The sequence below is a fragment of the Mya arenaria genome, chromosome 16 (genome assembly GCF_026914265.1).
Source record: "Mya arenaria isolate MELC-2E11 chromosome 16, ASM2691426v1".
Lineage (NCBI taxonomy): Eukaryota > Metazoa > Mollusca > Bivalvia > Myida > Myidae > Mya > Mya arenaria.
Genome location: NC_069137.1, coordinates 35,527,131 through 35,550,383, shown reverse-complemented (window position 1 = coordinate 35,550,383; position 23,253 = coordinate 35,527,131). Strand labels below are relative to the sequence as shown.

Below are 23,253 nucleotides of genomic sequence, written 5' to 3'. Positions count from 1 at the left end.
GCCCCTAAGCTTATTTTGCTGTCTTCCGATACACAAGTGTTAAATTATTTCGAAAGCGTTCGAGCAACTTATGATTACTACCTCAATTATGTACTGTTTATTGCATATCGACTGGATATGGCACAATTGTTATATAGTGTGTGTTTTTCTCTATTGTTAACTTGATTTTTTCTGTGTTCATTCAAATACCTTCTGTTTCGTTTCGCTAAGGTATTTAACACATTGATCACCTTGTATATTTGCTTATATTTATTAGTTTGTTCATATATATCCATTTGACAATAGTTTATATTCATCACATCTATATATATATATATATATATATATATATATATATATATATATATATATATATATATTGGTGCAATGTTAAGCAAGAGTGTGGTATTGTATAGTTGTTGAAACTGAAGTACCGGATGAAACCTTATTGAAAGGCTTTATGACTACAAATGAAACTCAAAAACACACCCAGGCAAAGAAACGAACCTGGGGCGCTTTAGTGAGATGCGATGATGCTTACTGTTTTAACCGACAAAATTGACAATGATGACTGTAGGTTAAGAACTCGATCACAGTTTATGCATTAAACACATACCTTTATCAAACCAATATACCAATTAAAGTACTATGTCCTTACATTCGTTCGTCCGAAGGACTGGGGGAGGTGTTCATAGAACTCTTCCATGAGCTGTGTAATTTTGTATACATCGTACATATACCTAGTTTGAATATCATTACAATTATATCCCTACATGTGTGCGTCCGTTTCGTAAAGCAATTACGCGATATTGGTTTCTATATATGTCGTACAAATACCTGGCGTATTAATATATCCCTAACTTCGTCTGTCCCTTATATCTCTTTTCTTATATCAAGGACACATGCATCGTCTCTTTGATTTCACTGTGAATCTATATATGTCATTTTTATTGGAATTTGAAAGCAAAAGTTATACATCGCATGTAGTCGGGAAAGGCCGATCGAACGCACTTGTTGCGGTATTGTTCCCCCATAAAATTAAACGTCTCCGAGAATATTCGACAACTATACAGGAATGTGAATGAAGATTCTGCATACAATATTCGATTATATCGAGGTGACCTTGGCCGAACTTGTTCATATTTGTTTTAAAATCATCATTTAGTCACGTTGTCGAAATAAATCCGCTACACCATTTCTGTCTTTGCATTTGAACAAATGTATCAAGTATGCAGTCGAGAACGACCACTGATGATATTAAATTGCATAATATCACCAAACGATATTGCTACGAACATATTCCAAACTAACTTCGTAATGTTTAAACAGTCCAGGAATACAGGACTGCACATTGTGCTCATATAATAATTATAAAGAGTTGTTGCATTATTCAGTTATGCAAGAAATATACCGCGATATCTATACCAAATCGTGATCTAATATTTCAATCAATTTTTATGCAAAGTACATACATTATATCGTATTTATAAAACATATGTCATACAATTTCGGACACAACCATGTAAATGTCGGCACCGTCGTACCATGACGAGCACAACCATGTACCATGTCGAGCACAACCATATACATGTCGTCACCATCGTACCATGTCGATCACAACCATGTAAATGTCGGCACCGTCGTACCATATCGATCACAACCATGTAAATGTCGTCACCATTGTACCATGTCGAGCAGAACCATGTAAATGTTGTCACCGTCGTACCATGTCGAGCACAACCATGTAAATATCATCAACTGTCACACTACGATGCACACAATCATGTTAATATCGTCAAATGTCATAGTTTTTCTCACACAACCATTAAAATGACATCAACTGTCACACGTTGCACACAACCATGCAAATGACGTCAACTGTCACACTACGTTGCACACAACCATGCAAATGTCATCAACTTTCACACTACGTTGCACACAACTATACAAATGTCATCAACTGTCTTACTACATTGCAGACAACCATGCAAGTGTCATCAACTGTCACACTATGTTTCACACAACCATGCGAATGTCATCAACTGTCACACTATGTTACACACAACCATGCGAATGTCATCAACTGTCACACTATGTTACACACAACCATGCAAGTGTCGTCAACTGTCTTACCATGTCGCACACAATCATACAAATGTCGTCAACTGTCATACTATGTCGCACACAACCATACAAATGTCGTCAACTGTCATAACATGTCGCACACAACCATACAAATGTTGTCCACAGTCATACCATGTCGCACACAACCATGCAAATGTCGTCAACTGTCTAACCATGTCGCACACAACCATACAAATGTCGTCAACTGTCATAGCATATCGCACACAACCATAGAAATGTGGTCAACTGTCTAACCATGTCGCTCACAACCATGCGAGCGAATGTCGTCAACTGTCAAACTTAGTTACATTAATCTATGCGAATGTCATCGACTGTCACACTACGTTACAAACAACAATGCGAATGTCATTTACGTTAACACTATGTCGCACACAATCATGCAAGTGTCGTCAACTGTCTAACCATGTCGCACACTACCATGCAAATGTCGTCAACTGTCAAACTATGCTACACACAACCATGCGAATGTCATCGACTGTCATACCATATCGCACACAACCATGCAAGTGTCGTCAACTGTCACACTACGTTGCACACAACCATGCAAATGTTGTCAACTGTCACACTACGTTGCACACAACCAAGCAAGTGTCATCAACTGTCAAACTATGTTGCACACAACCATGCAAACGTCGTCAACTGTCATATTACGTTGCACACAACAAAGCAAGGGTCGTCATCTGTCGCACTACGTTGCACACAACCAGCCAAATATCGTCAACTGTCACACTACGTTGCACACAAGCAAGCAAGTGTCATCAACTGTCACACTACGTTGCACACAACCATGCAAATGTGATCAGCTGTCAAACTATGTTGCACACAACCATGCAAACGTCGTCAACTGTCATACTATGTTGCACACAACAATGCAAGGGTTGTCATCTGTCATACTAAGTCGTCAACTGTCTAACAATGTCGCTAACAACCAAGCATATGTCGTCAACTTTCACACTTTGTTGCACACAGCCATGCGAATGTCGTCAACTTTCACACTTTGTTGCACAAAACCATGCAAATGTCGTCAACTGTCACACTACATTGCACATAACCATGCAAATGTCATCAACTGTCACACCATGTTGCACACAACCATGCAAATGTCGTCAACTGTCTCACTACGTTGCACACAACCATGCAAATGTCCTCTACTGTCACACTACGTTGCACATAACCGTGCGAATGTCATTTACGGTAACACAATGTCGCACACAATCATGCAAGTGTCTTCAACTGTCATACCATGTTGCAAACAACCATGCAAATGTCGTCAACTGTCACAATACGTTACACAAAACCAAGCAAATGTCATCATTTGTCAAACTATGTTGCAAACAACCATGCTCATCAACTGTCACACTTTGTTTTACACAACCATGCAAACGTCATCAACTGTCACACTAGGTTGCACACAACCATGCAAACGTCGTCAACTGTCACACTACGTTGCACACAACCATGCAAATGTCGTCAACTGCCACACTACGTTGAAAATAACCATGCAAATGTCATCAACTGTCACACCATGTTGCACACAACAATGCAAACGTCGTCAACTGTCACACTACGTTGCACACAACCATGCAAACGTCGTCAACTGTCACACTACGATGCACACAACCATGCAAATGTCGTCAACTGTCACACTACGTTGCACACAACCATGCGAATGTCGTCAACTGTCACACTACGTTGCACACAACCATGCGAACGTCGTCAACTGTCACACTAGGTTGCACACAACCAAGCAAATGTCATCAACTGTCACACAACGTTGCACACAACCATGTGAACGTCGTCAACTGTCACACAACGTTGCCCACAACCATGCAAACTATGCTACACAGAACCATGCAAACTATGCTACACACAACCATGCAAACGTCGTCAACTGTCACACTACGTTGCACACAACCATGCAAATGTCATCAACTGTCACACTACTTTGCACAGAACCATGCAAACTATGCTACACACAACCATTCAAACTATAGTACACACAACCATGCGAATGTCATCAACTGTCACACTACGTTGCACACGACCATGCGAACGTCGTCAACTGTCACACTACGTTGCAAACAACCATGCAAACTATGCTACACACAACCATGTGAATATCATCAACTGTCACACTACGTTGCACACAACCAAGCAAACGTCGTCAACTGTCACACTACGTTGCACACAACCATGCGAATGTCGTCAACTGTCACACTACGTTGCACACAACCATGCGAACGTCGTCAACTGTCACACTACGTTGCACACAACCATGCAAATGTCATCAACTGTCACACTACGTTGCACACAACCATGCGAACATCGTCAACTGTCACACAAGGTTGCACACAATCATGCAAACTATGCTACACACAACCATGCGAATGTCATCAACTGTCACACTACGTTGCACACAACCATGCAAACGTCATCAACTGTCACACTAGGTTGCACACAACCATGCAAACGTCGTCAACTGTCACACTACGTTGCACACAACCATGCAAATGTCATCAACTGTCACACTACTTTGCACACAACCATGCAAATGTCATCAACTGTCACACTACGTTGCACATAACAATGCAAATGTCGTCAACTGTCACACTTCGTTGCACACAACCATGCAAATGTCATCAACTGTCACACTACGTTGCACATAACAATGCAAATGTCGTCAACTGTCACACTTCGTTGCACACAACCATGCAAATGTCATCAACTGTCACACTACGTTGCACATAACAATGCAAATGTCGTCAACTGTCACACTACGTTGCACACAACCATGCAAATGTCATCAACTGTCACACTACGTTGCACATAACAATGCAAATGTCATTAACTGTCAAACTTTGTTGCACATAACCATGCAAATGTCGTCAACTCTCACACTTCGTTGCACACAACAATGCAAATGTCGTCAACTGTCACACTTCGTTGCCCACAACCATGCAGATGTCATCAATTGTCACACTTCGTTGCCCATAACCATGCAAATGTCATCAATGGTCACACTTCGTTGCACACAATCATATGTTATACCATATCGTACACGATCGTGCTAAAATGCAGTATTGAACTCGCAGCAGTCGTCTTCAAAATTTTGGTTACACGTTTGTGTATGGGTGTTACGCTGTGATATTGTCGATCCTTTTTCTTATACCGATGACAATCTGTCACGATATTTTTCGAATAGTATTTTACATTATTTCATTAGTTTAACTCACTGATTGGATTCAAAATCTGTTGTTGTTTTTTCGCTCAATGCATTACAGAAAATGATGTTAAATTGGCAAAAAGTATTAAAGCGATGAAACAAGATCTTTTCTTTGTCATTTGAAATGGTAATATCGATATTTCAAACGACGCCAAGGAGCAAGATATACCTCCCGAACACATGAAAGTTGCATTTCTTGGCATTATAAGAAAAGGCATCGACTTCAGGATCAAATCGCTTGGAATGAACGAGCAAAATCAATTACTCGTTGTTAATTACGGTGTCTTAAAGTTTAATTTCGGTGATGTAACGCTATCATGTCCTGACAAAATGCAAACAAAATTTGAAGGCGTTTTCTTGTGCATACTTAACATCAAAGTATCTGATAAAAAAAGGCTTCAAGACCAATTTTAGAGTATACAAATAGTTGCAAAAAAATGTGGTCTGGTTCTGTTATTCATCCCGCGTAGAGATAATATATATACATGACGAAGCGATGAAAAACACAAGGAATTTGTAAAAGTGTCCGCGGGGAAGACGTTTATGAAACGGAATGAATTCATTGCATATTGAGTGAATATCTTTTTATCTTTGGTGCTATTAACATTCATGTTAATGTTCTTGTCCAGTAAATGGGCAGTGTCTTCAACTTTATAATACAATGAAACCCACAGGGACATCTCCAGATAATCCACTTGTCATTGATAACCCTGTGATGTATTTATAGAAACATTTTGATTGAACTTACTTATAACCAACAACAATACAGTTGTCTAAAAAACATACTGTACTGTGTTGAGAGGAATGTTAGAACTACGACACAAGCGTCTTAAGTTAATTTTATATATTTTCAATAATAAAAAAATGAAAAATGATTTATTTCGAAATATTCACGATTTTAAACTGGTTTGGCATAGAAATAATAGAACTATTAATTAATGCCTCTAAATGTAACCACACGTGATCTATTTGTTTCTAAAAACCAGTCCCAGTATTTAAAGTAATTTAAACATATTCAAATGTATGTATTTTCAAATGACTTCTCCTAAACTTTTCAGCATTTTTAACATCCAATTTGAAAGAAATGCATTAAAACCCAAAGTATAGTTTAAATTAAGTGCGCTAAAGGTTACTACGAAATTTGCATATGAAGTTCTTCCACAATGCGCGAAATTCCATATTGCTTAATATATTTATAATTTCATATTTTAACTAACTATTTTAACGTTGAAATAATATTCTAAATGCAATAATCATAAACACATTTAAATCGAACGCTAAATTATATTAGTTTGACGAAATGGAAGGTAATAAGACATGTTACGACGATGCTTATTGCATAGTTGGGTAACGTGCAGTTCCTACATTATATCATTGTTACTGTTATATGTAATGACTTGCCATTGAAGTTTTAAGTTCTCCTTTTTTATTAAAAATCAAATTAATTTTCATAAGCAAAACATCATCCGGAGCCTTTTTTCCGAAATTTGATGAATCTGGTCTTAAGATTCGCAAGCTAAGCTTTAAAAACCGTAGCCTATAACTTTTGGAAAAAGTAATCATATCCGATTAAATGTTTCCAAAGTTTTGTTATAATGGTTTTTACAACTATCTAGTCATAAGATTTACGTTTTGAAATAGCATATCAATATGGTTAAAAATATGATAATAATAAATTTGAATTCTTCGTATTTTTCGCAGATGCAGCGTCTTGGCAATGCCTTAAATACCATGGAATCAGTAGTGAAAAATGGGTAAACAGTTACCATCGTGTTATCAGTATTTGATATTTTCAGTTAATGCAGTATTTAGTAATAGTTAAAGGATTATCAGTCAGAATTAAAGTTTGTTATCAATACATGATTTTGGATAAGAGTGTAACTTTAAAATGCATAAGAACTACTCCTACATGGCAATTGGACGGTACGTTATGTTAACGTCAATTGGACGGTACTTTATGTTAACGTCAATTGGACGGTACGTTATGTTAACGTCAATTGGACGGTACGTTATGTTAACGTCAATTGGACGGTACGTTATGTTAACGTCAATTGGACGGTACGTTATGTTAGCATCAGTTGGACGGTACGTTATGTTTACGTCAATTGGACGGTACGTTATGTTAACGTCAATTGGACGGTACGTTATATTAACGTCAATTGGACGGTACGTTATGTTAACGTCAATTGGACGGTACGTTATGTTAGCGTCAGTTGGACTGTACGTTATGTTTACGTCAATTGGACGGTACGTCATGTTAACGTCAATTGGACGATACGTTATGTTAACGTCAATTGGACGGTGTGTTATGTTAACGTCAATTGAACGGTACGTTATGTTATGTTAAATACGTTTTCATAAGGGAAACACATTTCTGGTTAGCCCGTTTCCGCCTAGTAGGATTTGCCCTGGAATGTAAACACGTCGCAATCCGTTGCTTACCCAGGACCCCGTTGGAACTAAGCTTTAGGGGTTTTATGTGCCCTAGGTCAAATTCACAAAGTATTGTTGAACATATGTTCCCTAATACTGTTTTAGCTATGTATTTTTAAAGAATATATTCCCACCTCAATTTTACGAACTATATCCTGTTAAAACAATGTCTGGTCTGTTGCCGTTTTATAAGGTTTTGCAATAACTATTCAGTCTTTTCCTTTTGAACTGATCACGATATATCAGTTTTAGATCATACCCATTTTATCAGTTATCTTATCATATTTATCTGTCATTACTGGTTATTTTATCATATACCCATCATAAACCTACACGCAATGCATATCGCAAAATACGGTAGTCCGTATTCCACTCCAGTGAAATACGGCCGTATTCCACTCTTGTGATATCAATTCATAACAGGTATTGTTGCGCGATGTTCAAATGACGTCAAAAAACAAAATTGTGCATCGTTAAAATGACATATATTATGACAACATGTGTATTTTAAGTGATCTAACCAGTAATGTATATATTAAAAGGGTTTTTAGTACTGCGTTTCGATTCGGAATGTCGTATTCGACACTTGTGGATTTTGGCAGATTTTGATTTTAGTCGGCTAGCGCCTCGTGAAATTCGATTCTGCAAAAAACCACTCGAGTCGAATACAACCTCCCGAATCAAAACGCAGTACTAATAAAATATACACAATGATATTAATAAAAAAAACCCTGATCATTATAAATATTAACATAATACACGAAATTACATTTCAGCAGCTATAAATTAAAACCCATCCGATTTTAGTTTTGATCCATAGAATGGATTTCAAATCTTTAAAGTGACACTCAAAATCAATTCATACACATGTATAACAAACATGATGTTTAAGCAATTAACATTAAACTATTTACTAAATAATGCATTTATGGAAAATACGAATTACTGATAACAAGATTGTAACCGTGTAGTTTACAGTTGCAAAAGTATTAAATGAATGGTGGGTCCTAAAATATTTGCAGTATTCAACTATCGTCTCATAGGGTAAATACCGTGTTTTCTGCACATTTCATTCAAAATGAACACGGTATCTTTCGTAGGAACCATTGTTTTCGAATTTAATTATTCTTTTTCGGTAAATTAAAATGATAATATTAATTCTGGTACATCTTATTTGGGAGTAAAAGTGCATCTTAAAAACATGTTTTGTATTTTGTACAATTCAAAACAAAGCACAAAAATGTTATTTACTATTTTATATAACCAAATGCAATTGTTTCTCATTATATTTTTTTAATTCAAACCCCAGACCCATCGACCGCCCGGACTGGCCCAATTCGTCCCGGACTGAAAACTGGCCGATCCGGGATAAGATCCATGTTGGATTTGTTTTGGGTCCGGGCTTATACGGAACAGTCCGGGAAAATCTTTGGTGGTCCAAGTTGGCCCTAGATGGACATGGATACTATCTCTGTAATTTTATAATGTTTAAGATTGAGGTGTTCATATTGGGCGGTCCGATTTTGGTCATGGGGAATCAGGCTTGTCGTGTTTGACACAGATCACTCCTGGCGGTTAGTGTTGGATGTGGGACAGTCCGTAGCTGATCATGGATGGTCCATGACGGTCCGGGATGTCATTCGTGTTTACACCGTGTTGGTCCGGGGTGATTCGGGTCATTCCGGGACGTACCTCGTTGCTGACATGGTGGTATTGGAGTAATCCGTGTTGATCCGTTGTGGTGCCGCGTTTGGTGCGGGCTGGTCCGATGTTTTGCGTCCATCGACTTAATTTCGCTTAAGACCAATACGGAAAAATCCTGTTCAAGAACAGAACAGAACAGAACATAATTTTATTAGACGTGTACCATCACAGTACATAATAAAATATTATCAAACACATTTATCAAAAAAATTCAACAAGTCACATAATACAGAACCGATGTAGGTTGAATACAAATAGAAATAAAAAAGTTGTCGTGAGCAAATGCAAATAAATGCACGTACATACATAATGTGAGGATGAGCATATTATACTTATTATCATAAGTAAGGGAAATTCTATGTTTTACAGATTCTTTAATATACTTTGACAGTTTAAATATCGTATTTTTATTTTCAGATTTTAACAATTCTATAAACTTATACATACTACTTACAATATTTACAAAATCATCATTGTCCTTCTTATCATCTGTCAATCCATTTACATTCACTCAGATCACCTTTAGATCACCTTCTTCGTATCCCAACTTCCGTTCGCCCATCTTCTCCCGCTGCGGCTTACCGTCAATGTACAAAGTGTCATTTGATATTCATGCCCGATTCTCCTCCTGCTTTGCCTCGATCAATTTAGGCACTAGACTCTTCCTTTTGTCAATTACTTCCTCAGGAAATTGTTATTGATATCTCTTGATCCGGGGTGTACCGTGTTAATCCGGGGTTGTCCGTGTTAGTCCGGCTTCGGTGTGACAATAGCTGTAATTAATAATAATAAGATTGCATACTTTGACACTTCTGTTTTATAAATCATGATTATTATTTTTAATTATTGCATGTTAACCCGTTTATTATACGTCCGTCCATATCTCATATTATAAGCAATTTATTGCAATGTTTTATTCGTTTGATTGTGTATGTTTTTGATGGTTTTATCTATAATTAATGGAATGTTTCAATCATTAGCCATTCTAACTGAAAGAAAAAATATCAAAATGGTAATTTAACTGTGTATAGAGAACTTAAAACCCATATTTTTAGTTGAGTATTGTTTAGGCAATATCGCTTCAAAAATATTAAAAAGATACGTATAAGTTCTTATTATTTAAGAATATTGGTATATATGATAGACTAGAAAAAATCTTACCGTAATGTATGTGATTCTAATGAATTAGAAGACGAGTACCACTTTATTATAAGAAATAAGATTTTGGACTAAATTACAAAAATAAGGTTTATTTTCGCGAAAATAACACAAGAAAAGTTTGTTATGAAATTGATTATATTGTTATTAAAGAAGAATATGTATATTAAGGTGATAGTTAGATAATTTTTATTCATTTTTTTAAAAGTCTGTTGCGAAAGTAGGGCTATGTTTTAGCAAATAATATATGTGTAATTACATTTATCATATTGTTTTATATTATAAGCAGATATATGTTGACAAGTGTAACTCCACCCCAACAGTTCTGGGGTGAGTATCTCGACACTATCGTTAGTTAAGCGTTAACGAATGCGTTAACGACTGTTGTAAGGTTGGTTTACGAGAGACTTGCGCGGGTATCTCGAAAGCGTTCTTTAGGCAATCGTTCGTTTCTCACTCGTTAGTTATTAACGATTGACCTGTGTAATCGTTTTCCGCGCTTTTTGTGTGTTTATGCAGGAAAATGGCTGAGTCAAAACAACGAAAACCGAGGTATTCAACAGACGAATTACAATTGTTCGCACAAGAGGTAAATAAACATATACATATTCGCTTTGGTAAATTCAGTGATGTATTGTCAATGGATAACAAGCAAAAGACATGGTCAGAAATGACCAGACGTATAAACGCTGTCACACAGACTCTACGAACGGCGGATGATCTTAGAAAAAAATGGAATGACTTGTCTAGTGTTACCAAAGGAAAGGCAGCAAAACGTAAGCAATCACTCGATAAGACTGGTAGCGGGCAGCCGGATACGAAACCATTGACTGAAATAGAGGAACTCGTGGTTTCCATTCTAGGAGAGACTGCCGTTAGTGGATTTAAAGGGGGAATAGATACGGCTCGTGTTGCTGAAGAAGAAGACTTTTCCGGGGGCGAAGGCGAGTGCGATTCATCCCCATATGACAAGGCTAAGCCGGAACATGAATTCCCGACAGCATCCGGTCCGTCGTCCAGCGGCATGGACTTAGTTTGCAGGGAAGCCCCAAACTGTTTAGACAATATTGAGTGTGCTTCTAAACCAATGAAAACGGTTCCCCCCCCCAAAAAAAAAAGAGAAAACTTGCTGCTGCTGAATCAGTTGCAAGTTCTTATGAAAATGATGTCATTTCAATTGAGAGGGAAAAACTTAATATTGAAACTGCCAGACTAGAAATTGAAGAAAAAAACGACTGGAAATTGAACAGCAGCGACTGCAGAACGAGCAGCAACGACTTCAAGTTGAGTCAGACATTTTGAACACTTTACTTAGTCAAAGGAGATATTCTGACCAAACTGCTTCTCAACTTCCGGGACAGTATCCGGGGCTAGGTAACGCTGGGACATTGTTCAGAATATAGCAACAGTAGAAGAAGGTACGTAAGTATACTTCTAACATAAAGGACAGAAACATATATACGTGTTTAATGTGATGAAGAGCTATACATGTATACGTAATGACGACAGACCTTTCCAAAATTATATGTATATATTCAACGTGTATGGCTTACATAAGCTGTATATTGTTTCCTAGTGTAACCAGCTACTTGTGAACAACGCTCATATACGATTTAATGGAAATCGGGACATTGTATTCTACGGCATAACGCTTTAGCGCTCACATATCATACGGGCACCGTACGATGCCATTGAAAAGTTCATGAATCTAAATCGCAAGGTGCCCGTACGAGCATCGCAAGATCATCGTAGATTCGTCGTACGGCGATCTTGTGGCGCCCGCCAGAAACAGGGCGTCAGAACGGTTGCCGTACGGCGCCCTTAAAGCACCCGTCTTGTGTCATTGTGGAGCGATCATGTACACGCCCTTGACGGTCTTACGGGAAGAAAAATACATCGTTAAATTTTAACTCCGCGTAAAACGCTTCTGCTGCGCCGTACGGCATGTAAGGCACGGGGCCCGTACGGTGTCTACGGTACCCTTGCGGTCGCCGTATGATTTTACAAATTTTATACAAAATATGACATCGTACGGGCGCCGTAGACCGAATAGTAGGATATGTGAGCAAAGTTTTACACGTGAGCTGTATAGTGCAAAGCATTTCCAGCGCGCGCTTTATCTGGAAAATACGATCATTAAATCCTTCTTTTTTAAAGCTGCACTCTCACAGATTGACTGTTCTGACATCTTTTTATTTTACTGTCTTCAAATGAAGTCAATGTCTGAAAACCAGTGATATAAGACTGCTGACAAAATATCAGATCGCAGTTTTCATATTTACGTACGAAAATTGACGTTTTAATGCTAAAACCGTTACCAACGGTTTAAGAAAAATGGAATTTTTGGGAGTTTTTCCAAACAATTAAGATCTGTTATATTGTGATTTATCTTATATGACTGAATTGAAGGCATTGATGCCAAAATAAGCTGATTCTGAGACCAAAAATCAAAAACTGTTAATCTTTGAAAGTGCAGCTTTATACATTTTTGTAATTATGCTACTGTAAACTGTATACCTGAAACAGCAAATTTTAAGTAATTATATACACGCTTCATAAGTGAGTGTGCAAGTTCAAGCGCATTAAATCTTAATGTAATTTTGTATATTTTCAGAACGACATATTGCTGGAATTGGTATTCCGCTATTTGTCCGTTGACGAAATTATGTTAACGGTGCCCTGCGTCTGCAAAGCATGGAGACGTGTGGTTGAGTCTGGATTAATTTGGTGGCATTTCCGCTTTGCAAGCCTGACTTGCAAGTCTGTGACCAACTACGACTCAGCATTCATGAAGATGTCCAACCTGAGACGTCTTACTCTGAACTGTGATTTGATAGAAAACCTCGATGTTTTTTCACATATGTAACATCTAAAGTCCCTCGAAATGTATGCAGGGAGACCCCACGATTTAAAAACATTAGCGCATTGTGTATAACGTTCCCTTACGTCTGTCTTCACTTTAATATGTTGGGGCCTTTATTTCATTACTGAAATCCAAACATTTCTAGCATATTTTCTCAGGAACGTAAAATCTTTGCAATTGTTTGGGTGTGAACCTCTAAAACCATGTGACTTTTTGTACATTAAGAAAAGGCTTCCACATATTACAGACGTATATGTCGAGATGGACACCACAGAAATTGAAATTTAGGCAGAAATCTTTAACAAATATTGTGGAACAATGCGAGTCCACATCAACATGATTGACATTATTCCAAGTAGAATGCTGCAGTAGAACCGGGCACAATATCGAATGTAATGAACATTATAGTGAAAAGCTCTGATGACTTTTTAACATGCATGCATAATACATACTTTGTTGTATGTGTAGTCCTGAAAATACAGTGTATTGTTCGTAAAATCTGTTTTTGTATGTCAAAACACGATGCTATGTTTTATTTCATTTTGATTGATCTGAAGCAAGACAATATTATTTCGAATAACTTGGTAGGGGGTTGGCCCTTAACCTTAGCGGGGTTTCGACTTAGGTTTAACAACGAAAATATCCGCACTAATCCCAGTTCAATTCACAAAATCTTGGTTAAATAATCAACCCCCAGGTATACGCGACGGGTATGAGCTTTAATTTAGGTAACTTTCCTTCGACCTTGACCCAATACATAACCCCGCTAAATTAAAAAAAAAGTGCCTTACCCCAAGAAGAGGAAGTGGTTTTTCGTCCTGACAAGATTAAAACAAATTTCTCAAATTTGGATCTCGTTCACCCTTATTTGTCAAACTTGACCAAATATGGTATCACAAACTTGGTTAAGGTATTAAAAGTTGCGCGTGGACAGGGGTTATCGATTAAAGGGAATGCCATTGTCATGGCCATCGCCGACAACCACGGTACTTTCTTCCGTTACACATCATACGAACCATGGGACAATTGACTGTCAAAATCTCGTTATATATCTTTCCGTAATAAACGTAACAGTACAGTGCGTATTAATATCTATATAATCAATACATGTAATGTCTAAGTACATTTATAACAAAATCTCGTTTCAATCCACAAAATCTCAGAAAAGTATAACCATAAGTAAAGCATGAATGGACATATTTCCTTGTGAGTTTTTCTAAATACTTTAGGAACAGAACGGAAACAGAACATAACATGTTTTGTTCTAGTTTTACAGAGCATTACAGTTCCACATTGAAATAACAATATTTCTTACTGCAACTTTAATCATTAATGGGACGTTCCCCGCCACACAGTGACATATAGCTATAAACTTGCTTAATGTACATTAAACCATGGTTGTGATCATCAAAACGCCAATTTCATAGCAAACATTTATGATTGTAGACGTTACGAGTACATGTCCTAGATTTAATTAGCGTGAAAACGTCTCGCGAATAAGGTTATTGCGTGTCTGTCTACCATCTTCGTTGATGTTGTTTTCCCCATCATTTCCGTCGTTGTCATCGCCATTGTTGTCATTATCATTGTCGTCAACACGGTCATCATTGTCATCGATGAATGGCAGATTTCTCGAAACACAAATGTTGTGAAGAACCGCCACCGCAGTAATAATATTGGCACACTTGACTGGCGTGTACGTCATGTACCCACCTGATTATCCAAATCCCGAAAGTACGTTCAATCACACACTGTGTACGTTTGTGAGCGACGTTATATCTTCGTTCAGCCTCTGTGTTTGCAGTAGGTAATGGTGTTAGGAGGCATTTCCTCAACGGGAACGCACTATCGCCCAAAAGCCATGTATTCTGTAAATCCAATTCTTCGATCATACGTTCACATTCACAGTTATTCCATAATAAAGAGTCATGTGTTGACACTGGCCAACTAACAACTATATTTATGAATAAATTGTCAGCACTACATATACCCTCAACATTTATTGCATGAAATCCCTTTCTAGTCACCTACAAATGTTCATATTCAGTCGGAGACATTATTGGTACATACGTCCCATCAACGGCACCAATTACATTGGGTAAGCCGCTTATATCATGAAATAGTTGCTTCGTTCTTGTAAGTTCTGCACGTATAGTTGGAAATTGTATCTGCCGGGGCACTTATCTCGTTAGGGCTTTAGATACCGCGTGAATGCTTCTTGAAACCGAGTGAATAGATATCCCATGACCATCCGCGAGCACTGACTGGAAACTTCCGGTAGCGTAATATCGCAATGCAACAAGTACCTGCAGGGAAACCGGAAGTGACTGACTCCCAGAAATACAAGTTCCATCTGATAAGGGAAGAAATTCTAATATAACTGATTTAACCATAAAGTATTAAGTAAAGAGTTTGATGTTGTCTGCGACCGATATAATAATAGTTATCATCATCATCGTCATCGTCGTCGTCTTCATCATCAGCATCAATTAATAAATGGTTCAATGTTATAAATTTACCTCAAGGATTAAAATTCCAACCAGGATATTAAATAGTGACAGCTTACATTTAGCTTTTGTTATAATTATGTGACAACACCTTTTAAAACCTTTAAAAATATATTTCTCGCAGGATTCCATTAACAATGTTTTTGACAAAAGATGTCGGCATAGTGACACACTTATTGGAGAAACTTTGGATGCGATTTGTGAAGACAGGTATTTTAACCAATTAAATTCATGGTTTTTATAAAACACGTTATTTTATTTGTGTATTGTATAAGTTATAACACGTTAGTTAATTTGGGAATTCGTTCGGTTTTTCGAGTACGACAATATAAATAATTTATGAATGTCGATAATTTCGATGAACAAAGCAATAATTTAATTGCAAATATGTTATATGTTGAACTACTAACATGCTTCTACTACTGCTCCTTCTACTGCTGCCACTTCTACTAAACTACTTCTTCTCCGCATCTTCCTCCGCCTACTACTACCACCACCACCAACACCACCACCACCACCTAATACTACAACCACCACTACTACTACAACCACTAATACTACGACTTCTACAACCACCATCACCACCACCACCACCACCACCACTTTCAACATCTCCACGACGACGACAACGACGATGGTGACGCTGACGATGACGATAATAATAATTATAATAATAGTAATAATAATAATAATAATAATAATAATAATAATAATAATAATAATAATAATAATAATAATAATAATAATAATAATGATTATGTTCATATTTATAATAATAATAATAATAATAATAATAATAATAATAATAATAATAATAATAATAATAATAAGTAATTCACAATAACCGTTTCTGTGGCATAGTGGTTAAGGCGTCCGCCTTCGGAGCGGGAGGTCGTGGGTTCGATCTCTGATGGCGTCGTACCGAAAGACGTTAAAAGTGAATAAAAGTAGCTCCCATGCCTTGTGCTCGGCATTAAAAGGGTATTGCTCAGAAAAGTGGTGTACTCAGTACGGGTCAAACCAAGGAAAGTTGTACCCCGTGTATCGGTTGTTTCACCGAGCACGTAAAAGAACCAAGGGTCCTCTTCGAAAAAGAGCTAGTGTATCGCGACCGGACTTCCTTGTATCCCATCACACTTGCTTCCGCGTGCTGTCCCTTCAGCAAAAAACAAAATACCCCGTTGGAAAAAAGTGTTTCACGAGTTATCCTTGACCGCAAGGTCTAATGAAATACATACACACAATTATTATATTAATACACATGTAGTTATAATCATTATCGTTAATAGTGTATTAAAATTATAATAACAGGTACGATAATTATAACAATAACAATAATAGAAACATATCGGAAGTCCGTTTTCATAGTAGGCACATCAGGTCCTTGCTACAAATCGTTACACGGTGAAGCGGTGAATTGTACACTCTGTCAATGCTTGAATACACATGACATCTTAAAATGTCAACAAAATTTGTATTGATGTATAGTAATGTAGATTTGAACTGGTATAATTTTGCATTTTCTTGAAAATGCAGCTAAAAAAAACCCCCAAAACAAACGACAATGTATACATACGCAATCGCTCAGAAACGGCGAACAACTATGAGTACGGTTACAGCTGTAAATCGGTAAATAAGTACCTACATCTATAATCGATAAATCGATGTTAAACAATTCTAAAATTTTCTTAATAATAAATGGATATGTTTAACATATTTAAATGAGAAACAAATGTACAAAGAAAATGATTTTTTTTGAAAACGTATATCGATTAGGCATATTGAGTAGATTATTGCGTCGGGCATTTCACTTCCGATCGTCGCCATTTTTCTAAGCGCCTAACTGAAGCGTGTACGACATTGGCAACTTCTTAAACATCAGCTCGAGTGATTGTAAGTATTTGATTGTAACTCACGAAATGTTTAGCGCTTTAGTGGCATGATTTATAATTGAATTGTAATGGTTATTCACAGCGTATATGCTTCCTAGTGCAAACATGTGTTATATGTGTTTATGTGCTTGACCTATATAGAACGGCCTAAATAATGAACCGGCATGTTTTTCATAATCTATGATTGGAATGCGATGTGAATTTGTTATGTCCATCGAGCAAATTTCAAAGACGTACATTTCGCATTGTTTACATGTTTTTGTTTTGTTTTAATATGCATTCCTGATCTACAAACTTTTTTATGAACTTATTGTTACATTCGTGACCTACTCAGCACATATGTAGTTTATCGTGTAATATAATCACTATTTTTGTAAGGTTGTGGAAAGTTGTTTAGGGGTTTTACTTGCAGTAAACTAAGTCTTTGTAACTTTGGGGCAGTGAGATTTTATTTCATGCATATCGGTGAAAGAATAAAAAAAATATTGGTGAATGATAACTTGATAATTTCACTCTGGCTCGAGTGAAATGATAATATTTGATCATTTCACTCTGCAGACGACTCGGGACTACTTTTTCCATCTTTAATAAGATTTGCCTCCCTTGACTTGAAATAGTACATGTATGTAACAAGTAGAATACATGTTTGTTGTCGTCTGTAGTATATCGGGTATCCAACAGTTACTTCCCTTTGTATAGAGGCAACAGGAAGGGAATGTCGACAAACAAAATTTACTCCAGCGGGAAATATATTGAAAAACACGATAAATGCATGAAATAAAAAGACTCGTGGTCACAGAAAAATGATATTTCCACTCTAGGCTACGCCACGCGTGAAAATATGTTTTCCGTGACCACTCGTGAATTAAAATACGACCTTACACTGATTTCAACAAATATCTATATATTTATTGAATTCAGTATATCATATATATCTATATATTTGATAATGATAACAGTGATAAACCAGATCTTTGATTGAGCCAAGTTGTGCGTAAATGACTGAGAAGCCATGGTATAAGACTGTGGACAAAGAATAAGATCGCAGTTTTCGGTTCTACGAAATTCCAAGACATAAAAGAAAGTTGTCTTCAAGGTAATTCTGTGAGAGTGCTAATTTTTAAATGACACTCTTATTTAATACCAATACATACACTTGTATAACAAACTTTTGACTGATAAACCTCTAACAACTCACTAAATAAGGGCTACAATTGACTGTTGCATTACTGGTTTATTGATAAATCAACTATTTTTATGCAACTTTAAGTTGGATGATATTTAATTATAATTACAATGATGGAAAGATAACTTTTAATAAGTTACACAAAATACAATTATTTTCTTAAGATTTTCATTTGATGTGGCACAGATAGATTTTTAACAACCTAAATTGTACTTCACGAATACCAGACAATTTAAAATTGCTTCATTGATATCAAGCTATAACTTATCTTTCGCTGCTATAAAAATGTCGTATGAACTCCTGTTATTAATAATGTTCTGCCATCATTATGTTTTGTTGGGAATTTTTCAGCTCTTCACAATGCCTTTTTCAGATGTCATCCATAACTGTCTAAGCCTGAACAAGTGTCGATGGAGGCCATGAATGAGGCTAAGATGTCGAAGACTCTGTCGGTGCCAGGCAACAGTGTATAGTCACTAACATGGCGTTGCGTTAATGGATGTGATCAGGAGAGGTTACAATTGATGTCACATAGTGGTGACAAAACCCCCCAAAACATATGGCTCAGGGACAGTCCCTTGTCATCCCATTCTCTGCAGAAGTGGTGCCTTTTCAGGAAGCACTGTCCTCCATTGCAAAGTATCGTGTGCATTCAGGTATGGTCTCAAAATTAGACATAGGCTTTCTTACCGACTTGACCGTGTGATCTTAAAATAATGTTAGGCCACACCAGTTTCATATAGGTAACATTATCATCTTTTGTGGAATAAGTTCAATTTGTGATTTAAATCAGTATGGTTCATCTAAATAATATATATTGAAAATGATATCATATATATAGATCATATGTGTGATGTTACGTTCCATCATGCTTAGAATTAGTCTGCCATTCCATATGGATATATTTATGCTATATTTCAGTTATTAGACAAACTATTGGGAAAAAATCAGGAATTAAATAATGCTAATAAAGTATAATGATTAAAAACTGATAATAATTTCATGATTGTTTAAAAAACACTAGCAGTTCCATTCATATCATTATTCAAATGAAATATATCATGACTGACTTTTTATTAAATATCAGCCTTTAATGCTATGTTGACAAAAAAAAAACATTAACAAAAAAGTTTTCAAAGTGTCCGTATATAAATTAAGTTGCACACAATTCTCTTTTTGGCCAGCTTTCATGTTGCTTTCTAGGGGAAGATGCTGTTTTAGGCAATGAGTATTGAAATGTTGGTTTAAGGAAGACTTTATGCAGCATCAAAGTCTGAGGGGAGGAAGTAGCCATAACGGTAGAGGAAGTTGATATTTGGGCAAAAGTTACACTTTACATCAACATCAACACGTTCAAACAGTGGTTTGGGGTTTGCCATTAATTGATCACAATCGCTTTGCACAATACTGATAATTCAATGAACTGGTGTAGATCAAACCAGATAATTTGCTATTCTTATCAGTTATTTAATTTTGCCCTTTCAAATGGCTTAAAACCATGTCACTTAAATGCTGATTGAGCCCGTCAAGGCTATCATTGCATATGTGTCCTATGCAATTCCCACATCCAAATCTTAGAGGCCAATGTCCCATGTAGACTGTGCTTGTAAGGAAATGCTGTTTACATGCATGCACATACATTACATTAAGGTCGTTTTGTCTGCTCCGTCACTTTGTTATATTAATTGAAAGGGTGTTCATATAATTTGTTATATTTGTTCAGCAATTAATGTTGACATGTTGCATGCAATCCCATAATGGTCAGGTTTTACTTACTATTTTAAACTGTTTTAATGAAATGCTAAATATATAAATGTATAATCAAGGGATCTTTTGATAATCTGTTTGGCCCACAATGGTCACTAACCATGAACAATCCCGATATACTTTCATCAAAGGTCAAGGTTAAACACACATTATCACCACCACACATGGCTTTTCATTAGACACATATGATGTCCGGGTTGTTGACACCATCAACATTTCATCTGTTCTTTCACTTAATCAATGCCTTTTTTTATCATGCTTTGAATACATGTATGTTTCAGTAAGTAAGTAAGTAAGTTAAAAGCAATCATAACTTTCAATGACATCTCTTGTTCACTAAGAACTATGAGTATGTGTATGAACCATAGACACTTACTTAGAAATTTCAGTACACATGTAATAAAAGTAAAAGAAGTAGTTTTTATTACGTATTCAATGATTCTTAATGATATTAAATCTATGTATGCTGTACTTCCAGAAAACTGAGGCACCTTTTCAAAAGGTCAACACAACCATTGACGGTATTGATGTCAGAGCTGTGGCATAAGGTACCTTCAAGCCACCAAACAATTTTGAGAACTTCTTAAATGATGTTGAAATTGAGATATACTTTTCCACATATCCTAAAGTGATTACATGCTATGTTCATTTAGCAACCAATTTTGATATATTTTTTCCTGAATTATAACAAACAATCCAATTTTTGCATTGACCATGCTTACCTCTTACACAGTTGTATACCAATACTGAACATACGCTTGCAATTAAACTGTGCCATTCATTCATACTTTAGACATCTTCATTTCATGTCATGCTTGTAAATGCCCATTAAAATAAAAAAATAAAAAATAAATTCAATGACTCAAGTTCATTTTTGTCATTTTGATCTACGATGCCTACCTCTTACACATTTTCATACCACTACTTCATTTCCCACTGCATTATCAAATTTATATGTAAGCACCAAATACTTGACTTCTGTTTTGAACATATAAATATACATTTAGCATTTAATTCCCAGTTCTTTAATTGTTATCAATTGCACCTAATTTTGAACAAGTTTATTACATTATTTCTTTTTTAAGTGCATGAACTATTATAGTGTTTTTTTTTTGTAAATACAATTACACCACATTTTCCCGTCTGTTCTGAATTGTTGTGCTTTATTCTGTTTATGTTTTTTCTTCATTAAATAACTTCTTACAGTGAATGTCAGTCAAAAAAGTCTACCCTAGCAGTAAACTGTACTGGTTGAGAGCTTTTTCAAGTACTTTCTTTAGATCTTTATAAAGAAGGTGCTGCAATTCAACTATATAGTAACTAGGCAATTAAAAGTTGCAATTCCTACCGAGACACGTAAGTAACTTTAATAATAATTTAATGTTTAATGTTTATTTTTCATTTTGTACACAAACTTGCACGTGGGGGATCGGCACGCGCAGCATATTGCGCATGCTTGTGAACCTAAGGTTTTCCTAAATTGACTGATACAAACGATGATCATTGTGTACATAGCTGGTTTCATGTTTTTATCGCACCCACATTCACTTAAATGTATACAAACACAAGCTTCTATCAGAAATGAGTCAAAATATCATTGATATTCAGTGTCTGCCTGATTTCGAGTATGAATTGACTGTCGTAAATTTTAAGGTATACATTTTTCGTTAATCCTGAAAATCTCTTATTACAGTCTTATATTTAGTATATTTAATAAACGGATAATAAAAACACACAATAGGCACCTTCAATCTGCCTTGCATTCCATTTGTCGGAAAATGCTTCTCATCACAAGCTAATCAGAACTGTGTAAGTACCCTCTTTGCGCCCCTATTAGATACACTATATGTGACGTCACACATGCGAAAAATATATCGACAATAGCAGCTTGAGCTGTAGTTAACTAAAATGTGAACAATTTTAGTAGGTATTTAAACACGTATAAAAAAATAAATCAAAACATATAAAAACTGTCAGAAACTGCTTCTCAACCAGTAGCCTTCAGTCATATTCTTGTTTCACCCATGAACACGGTCATGCATTTCACACTGACATTAAACAACAAAATATTGGGATATAGAGCTATGTTGTTTCGGCTTTTAAAACATATTTTCAAACTTTCACTTTCTCATTCTTAAGTTGTTTTTTTTTATATGTTTTTCATATACATTTTGTGCTCATTTATTTCCATGTTTCATCATTTGTAATGTATTGTTGTGGATTTTTAACAATAATGCTTGCTTTAATCACTTGTCCCTTTGTTGTACTTATAGAATAATTGATAATGCTAACACATGTTTTGTTTTTGTTTATTGTATTGCTGTTTATATTTGTTTTAACTCATAATGCCAGTAGTGCTTGCAAATAACTAATGTTTTACCAGTTGCTGCTTCGTA

General features: G+C 36.2%; 1 pseudogene; it reads left to right on the top strand.

Annotated features, from left to right (window-relative positions):
• The first annotated feature begins 11,165 nt into the window (after positions 1-11,165).
• LOC128221593 (myb/SANT-like DNA-binding domain-containing protein 4) lies at positions 11,166-12,552 on the top strand (annotated as a pseudogene).
• The last annotated feature ends 10,701 nt before the right edge of the window (positions 12,553-23,253 follow it).